General features: G+C 35.2%; 1 long non-coding RNA gene across 2 annotated transcripts in view; it reads left to right on the plus strand.

The window, feature by feature from the left end:
• Positions 1-5,834: 5,834 nt before the first annotated feature.
• Positions 5,835-8,131, plus strand: part of LOC109368031 — a 4,454-nt gene continuing 2,157 nt past the window's right edge. Inside the window, exon 1 of one of the 2 annotated variants that reach the window (XR_004160028.1) lies at positions 5,835-5,887. This is a non-coding gene — a long non-coding RNA (uncharacterized LOC109368031). The remainder of the gene's footprint in view (positions 5,888-8,131) is intronic. The other variant, XR_002115674.1, reaches the window with a different exon arrangement.

Consider the following 8,131-nt stretch of genomic DNA (forward strand, 5'->3'; position numbering starts at 1 on the left):
CCTACCATTCAATATTCGTGGGGGGAAAAAAAATAAATCTCACCTTGCATTCTTAAAGTATTGCCTCTAGGCTTTCACTTCTCTATGCCGGATTTGGAAGGAATCAGCAATTTCACTGCTGTTGTGGCTGAAGAAAAAATCACAGTTTAATCCTACGGAATCCTGACTTCTATCTAAGCAGGCATCTGCATGGTTGAGAAGATGTGCATCACGACCATAAAAACTGGACACATGTACAGCAGAGTTTGAGCCAGACACAAATTAGATCATGTCATTTTCCAGTGCAATAAAATAACTTCTCTCAAATCTGGACTCTCATAACTGTCCTTTCTTTAGATTATCTAAGCTGTTTGTAGAAATGGACTTGAACCCATGCATAAGCATCTAAAATAAAAAATTTCCAGACTTCATTATGTTGGCATATATTAACTGGACTTTGGTTCAGTCCTGCTTTAACATACAGTACATTTTAGATTTGCAGCACAGTGTGTTGCATGTATACCATGTACCTGTGTTGCCTGAAAGAGAAATACAGGCAACAAACTTTCCTCAGTTCAATATCCTTTTTGCTCCTTTTCTTTCAAAGTGTAAAAATGCCATTGCCTGCAGACAGAAAGAAGCAGTCTTGACAAAGGAGTGCATATGTCCTAACATTAGTCTTGATTAAAATATAAACTGCAACGTATTTTATGACTGTGCTTGTATAACATATGACTTTCTATAGGAGAGAGTCCTAACCATTACATGTTTATCTATTTAAAGCAGGATTCTCTGTTATTCATTACAAGAAAACAATATATGAATTCACTGTCATATTTATTGTTAAGGTCAATACAATGATAGGATTTGATCCTCTTTCTTTGTTGCCTGGGAAAGAAAATCAAGCACTAGTAAAGCCTGAGTTTTTTTTGTTTTTTTGCTGTTTTTTTTTTTTCCTTTGCTTCCAGAAAGGATATGCTTTAAGCATCTATTCCCTAGTGGCCCATGTTACCAAATATATAAAGTACATTAGGGCAAGGAAGATACTATCAGGGTCTGATTTCATACATATCTCAACAGGATTCTCAATTTTTAAAGCTAATCAACAACCTCCTTTAGGTATCTCCACTAGAAAAATGCTTGTACAGTCAACAACTTTCAAAACTAATTAGTCAATATGTTCTCTCAGTTACCACACAGCAGTACATTTAGAGATGCTTTTGGTGTCTTTAGTAACGTATATATATGATATCAAAATTGTGTTCCATGTTTCTTCTCATAAAGTGTTTCAAGGAAAATATCTAAGAATTATTGTTAAGTACATCTTTTAATAGTAGATTTTTAATAAATAAATAAATACATACATACATAATATATATTATTTAAAATATTAACTATTAATACATAATTAATATATATTAAATTATAATATATAATTATTTATATAATAATAAATAGCAGATATTTAATAAATTGTATCAATGTGGACAGTTGAAGGTACATATGTTTGTGCTTTCCTCATACAGTCTCTGACGCCTTCACATTTTGTGCCTCTATGAAGCAAGGTATGCTGAGGACTTCATAGTGCATAAATGATGATCTTAAGTACCAGCATTACAACTCTTCAACTTCTTAATTACTATCACTTAAAATAAAATGTATATGCCCACGGGACAGAAGTAATGTAGAGGAATTATCCTTTATCATAAATTATCAGGACAAAAAGATCATACTCTGATTTGATCATTCTCTGTGAAAAAAAAAAAAACACTAGAACTCATCTAAGTCCATACCTTAGTAGCCTTTTTCTCCTAGGTTATGAGCCACTACAACTTCCCCTAATGTCACCTGAAATTAGAGCATTTGCTATCTGACAGCAATTGCTGAATTAGATAGAAATAGAGAGTACACCAGTCCTTAGATTTCTGGAAAATTCTGACATCATCTGCTGGCATCCTGCTCCTACAGATAGCAATGGTGAGATGAAGGAAGTGAATGAACTCACAAGAAGTAATAGACCATTGGAACCATTCAGTAGCTTCCTGTGCAGCCATATGTAGAATAACATTATTGCCATCAGGATGAAGAATTTGTGCCGATATAATAAGCAAAGCCAAAGTTAAGATTTCTCAGGGAAATCCAAGATAATTTGATTTGATAAGATATCTTTGGCCTGTCCCAGACAGCCTTTATGCATGCTCTTTATTGCCTGCTATAAATATCCGTCTTCCACTCTGCCCCAAGGGAATTGCAAGTTTGCAAGGAACGGAAGTTTCTTCTCTGTAAAGGCTTTCTCTTTTCCTATGAGCAGGTGCTGTTTCAGTGCTAAACAGGGATAGCAAAGCAGGGAGCCTAGCAAAGTCTCATCCTAACACCTGATGTTTCCATTTTAGAATACTCCTTCCAAATTTTGTTCTATCAACATCGAAGGCAGTGATATAAATGTAGAAGAGATACCCCTACATGCCTACCTATAGTTACTTAGGATTTGGCTTAAAGTGACCAACATTCAGAAAACACACAAGTTTGGTTCAACCTCAATTGGCTTTTTCTCTTCCCATTAATAGCTTTTGTAATTACTGTTAGTTTCACTTAATATCTTCCATCTGTATTCCTTTTAGCACTTGCTTCTAAATTATTGTGTTCCACTTAGCACTAATAGATATCAGGTGGGCCTTCATTCTTTGGAGCGTCTCATATAGTCTCTTCTGTATCTGAGATTTGGCAATCTGTTGAACTGTACTGGTATCAATTAAAAATCTGACTTTAAATTCTTTTATTAAGATAGTATGGAAAGCTCTGTGTGGACACTCATATTTTGGATTATTTGTAAGTAACTTAAAATAGGCTTAAACTAAACCAACTAAAACAGAAGGACGTCCAAATGGAGGTTGGCACCAGTTTAATTAAACTGCAGTCACTATGTATATAAACAAGGCTTAAATCTACAGACTGTAAATTACTTTTGACTGTAAAATTACTCATTTCATTTTACGGCATCACAGAAAAAGTTCAGTTGCTCTTGTATTCAGCCAAAATGTGGATCAGTCGCTCCACAGTAGATTTTGATGAGCCCCATATGGATATACATAGAACCTACACTAAACAGAGGAAATACCAAAGCACTGTATTTAAGTAACCTTGGATATACTACATTAGTGTTTCCTATGCAAAGCGCTGGTGAAAATTCAATTGCTGCTGGTCACTTGAGTATACTATTTTATAGATTAAGTATGCACTGAATCTGTCCTGTTATCTTTAATGTTGATTGATTATTCATGAAAACTTACTGTTATTAAAAATATTGCAAATATGCTTTGGGAAGAATATTTCATAGTCATCAAATATTTGTTTTCTCTCTTGAATCTGTGACTATTATGTGAATTGATTGCATGTAGAATATTCCCGTGAGTAGTGGTCAGGTGTTACATGAGAGTTAAATAAAAAAGCTAAAATTTTCATTCTTGACTTTGATAATACAATCTTTTATTAATTAAAGGCACAGTGGCCTTGCAATATGAGACTAATGACAGGCTGGTGCGCCAGGTAAACCTGAATTTCAATATGTTTCTTTTTTACAGTGCATCAGAAATCAAATTTGTGGAAACAAGCTCTTTTATTCAGCAGAGTTTTTGAATTTAATAGAAACACAAATGCAGTGAAAGCTGAGCAAGTGCTTAAGTTTTTAACTGAAACAATGCTTCTGAATGGGAGAACAGAAAAATTTTCTTCTTTCTCGTTTTCCTCTTTTCTTTCTCTTTCCCTTCCCACAGCTTTTCCATGAAGATTCCTATATTAATTTTTAAGGTTATTGGAAACAACATTTTAGATGTTATTTTTCCCACCATGCTATGCATGGAAAGAGATGTACAGCAAATCGTTCTTATTGTATAATTCATAAGGAATGCCTGGATTTTGTCTGGCATCATCCTGTAACACTTAACTTATAGAATGGGTGCCTACCACCTTTTTTTGTTAAGCCTGGAAATGCCTTATGTTCAAAGATGTGCCTCACACAGATCCTGTATACTCAGAAGGACTAATGCATATAAAATTGAAGAGAAAATAATTTGACTCCATAAGATTTTATCAACAAATTTTTAGTAAATGCTCCTACTCCTCCAATTCTTTCTACAAAGGAAATGAATCTAAAGATGAAAAAAGCTTGGAGTATTCTTACTGTACCTTGACCATGAAAGAATTTGATTTAATTTCAATCCTTTCATGCCCAAAGGCAGTCTTTTTTTTTTCTTTTTCCTCTCCCAGAAAGAAAGGAAAAAGACTGTTAATGAAGATTCTTAGCTAACTTTAAAGCTGTACATTAAAATCAGGATTTCCTTCTAGTCCCTTGCCTTTTTCGTGTCTTCTATTTTCAGTTTGATTGCTCTGTTTTCAGTCCTACTTGTTTGACTCAAATTAGCATTATATTTAATTGATGGGACTATTTATGAGTTCAAGGCTGGGAATTTGCTGAAGTACTTGGTTCTACTGGGTTGAATTGCCTTAGTTTATTTCAGGAATTAAATTATAGATTAGTAAATTTTCTATGTGGACAATAACTGTGCAAATTCCATTCCTTAAGCTTCTTTATGTGAGCGTGTGTGTATTTTCCCCTCCCCCCAACCCCCAGGAATATTGTTCTTATTAGGGATGTGTTGCTTTGCTGTCTAGTGAAACAATAATTAACCATGTATTTTTAAAAATATTTCTCCAACAGAATCCTGCCACTATTCTATGCTAATGTTCTGCCCCTTAAAAAGGCCTCACCATAAGGTCATAAAGCACTCAGGCAACTATTTGGCATATGCTGTGGTTTCCTAAAAATATCTTTATGTATTCTCAATTCTGGAAAAATGACTATCAGAAAGAAACAGAACACATATTCATTCTCTAAGGAAGGTTCATCTCCATTTTGTATCAGTGGGGAACCAGTTTCCCTGTATGCTTTCAAGATTGGATGGACCCTTGGAAAAGGAAGAAAACTGCTTTGGAAGAGAAAGCAATGCAATACGTTATATGCCAGGTTATGTTTCACTGAAGAAAAACTAAATAGTTCCTACTGACTCACTCAGAGATTTATCTGTACTTCATCAAGAGAAATAAACAACTTCTCATTGACTCAGAGGCGCCTGGCTGAATTCTTGGGCAGGGGCAGTTGAAGGTTACAGCTAGTCCTAGAATCATCTTGTGGTTGTAGAACTTGACTAGGATTCAGAAATTCTGGGTCCATTTTCTACCAATGCCACAGACTCCCTTAGGTAAGTCATGAAAACTCTAGTTACTCTAGCTACTATCTTCCCTGAGTAATTATGCCTTCTGATTTTTTTCACATGGCTCACTAATATTCTTAGATGAAATTTTCAGTTTTCCCATTCCAACCAATACTGAAGGAAACGTTATTTGAATGAGAAACACCAAAAAATGGATAACAGAATGAAGTTAAAGTGTTATTTGTCATTAGAGATCTATTTGAGTGGACTACATCTTTCATGTTTGAAGATGCATTTGGTAGGATCTGATCCCAATCAGGACACATTTTTTCCTGTGGATATGGGCAAACCACTTAATCTATTTAATTTTCACTATCTGCAACATAAGGCTAATAATGCATTTAGGAGAGAGGTGTTTAAAGGATTAATTATCTAGGATAAATTATAGCATTAAGTAAATAGTCCACATAACTAGGAACTGAGCAGGGTGGTGTATGGGAACTGCTGAGTCATTGTCTGAACCACTGATTGATCACCTGAGGAAAAGACTGAGTCAGCTGTAGGAGCACAGGTGAAGGCAATTCACCTGTGTGACTGGAAGACCCCATTTAAGGGCTGACTGCCAGTGGGGGAGGATCTCATTCTGGAGATTCCTCCTCTATGGAGTTTTTCCTGTAAACCTAGATCTTTGGATATAGGTGAGCATTCCTTCCGTGACTGCTTTTTTTTTTCCCCATTTTCACCACAATAATCTTTCCAGCTGTAACACCAACTGCAACAAGTGGGAATGAAGGAGAGCTGGATTAGCAGGGACTCCTGTAGATACTGCGGCACCTGGGACAGGTGCCATACACTGAGACTCTGTAAGGGTACAGATGCTGGGCTACTGCTAGACATGGGGTTGTGTTGGCGCCAGCTTTGCTGATCAAGGCCTACTCTCATTTGCAGAATGAGACAGTGTGGCAGGCCAGAAAAAATAGCTGTTCTTTTGTGTCCTGTCTTGTTTGTCTGCCTGCTTGTCTTCTGAGCACCTAAGGTGAAAGGACTTCACTGTGCTTTAATCCAGCTGTCTTGAACACAAGCCTCTGCACTTTAGAAATGCAATGAAAAGGTCATAATCACTGCCATTATGTAGTCTGTGGTTAGTAGGATGAAGGAGAGCAGATCTCTTATTTCTCTTCAACTTGTTCATTTAGACTGGGTACACACTAAAGCATTCTGCTCATGTCAGGATATTATTTTTCTCTATGGGGCCTATCTTACTGACCAGCCCTGCTTAGATAAATTATATAATAGGTGATGAAGTGGCAATGGCATTCCCTGACCAAAGCTCTCTCATTTCAGTACCCCTGTCCCAGGGAGTAGCCAGTTCTAAGGTCTGCCCTGCCTGTCAAGTGTCCGTTCCCTAGTATTGTTGCTTTTTTAAAAAAAACAAAAAACTATGTCTAGAATGAACTAAGTTAAATACAAGCATACAGCAGGGAGTCCAAGTTTACTGTGGGAAAGCATTCTTGTCATATGATTATTTACATAGCATTTTCCATGCTTGCTACATATGTGTTAGTGCAGCACTAGAAACATGGCTTTTGTGCTAGTCATCTTGGGGAAGAAAAAAAAAAAATTTAAAAACCCAAATTCTGTATCATTAAACAAGAAAAGTAGATTATTTTATCTAGTTTGCAAAATAATTCCTATTTGGTCTTTTTATTAAAAGTCACTTTGATAAATATGAGAGTATAGCATTTTTATACCAAACAAGTATCTGAAAAGAGGGTATATTTTCCTTTTTCTCTATTCCTATCTGTCCAATATATTTTGTTTGTGGACTTGTCTGTTATTTTTCTGGCTACCTATGTAGACAACTATAAATAATAATAATCTTGAAGAAAAAAAATTGAAACTTGAGATTCTTCTTGGAAGATTTCTCATATGGATTGGTATTACACTGTACTTGTGAGACAATATTGTATTTTACGAGCTTTTTTAAAAATACCTAGTACCAGGAATGGGCGCTATTCACAGGAGCTGCCATAATTCTCAGTGAACACATTTGGGTATGAATTATATTACACTCTATTAGTTTCTTCCAGAAGTGTGATCCAGCACCAATTACAGCTAATGGGAAGGCTTCATCTTCCAACTATAAAAGATTTAGGCATTGATGAAAAAGAAAAACGAATAGCATGTGATCAATCATACACCAAAAGTTACTAAACTCAAATGAGGGTAGTTATAGAATCACTATTGCTAGTACAGTGAAAAGATTACTTATCTAAACTACCTGAAGAAACAAAATGAAGATCTGAGTGGTAAAAATTAGGTATGCTCGGTGAGTAGTTGCAAAGGGCCTATTTTAACCAATCTTTTATTTGATAATACTATACAATAATTTTGGCTGTGCATTCACAGGAAATGTTGATATCTTTAATCAAGTAACAGAAAATCCTACCTGTTAAACATTGAATGAAGACAGCAAAACAAAGCATGAATCATTTAGTAATTTTTAATTATTTAATAATGATACATCTCCAAGTCCTCTCAAAATAATTTTGATCTGCCTCTTTTGACATGTCATAGTGACCTCAATAAATACATTCATTTTCTGTGCTTGTAACTACTTACAAACCTACTTGCAAATCTTCTTTCACACTCAAAAGCTGTATTAAAATCAGTCCACTGAAGGCAGCAGAACAAATCATAGTCATAAAGTCAAAAATTAATCTAAGCTTTTCCAGGTTCAGAGACTGTAACTGTTCTTAGTTTTGATCTGGCGTTCAGTGGGTGAGAGTGAAGAGACTATAATACTGTCAACTTCATTTAATTAAAAACAAAGAATACATGTTGACTGAAAAACTAGAAAAGAAGTGGATCAGCATTATATATTCTTTATTTTCTATCCCAAAGCCTAGGATATCTGAAAGCTTTAAAAATAAAGTGAATCT

The sequence above is a fragment of the Meleagris gallopavo genome, chromosome 5, assembly GCF_000146605.3.
Source record: "Meleagris gallopavo isolate NT-WF06-2002-E0010 breed Aviagen turkey brand Nicholas breeding stock chromosome 5, Turkey_5.1, whole genome shotgun sequence".
Classification (NCBI taxonomy): domain Eukaryota; kingdom Metazoa; phylum Chordata; class Aves; order Galliformes; family Phasianidae; genus Meleagris; species Meleagris gallopavo.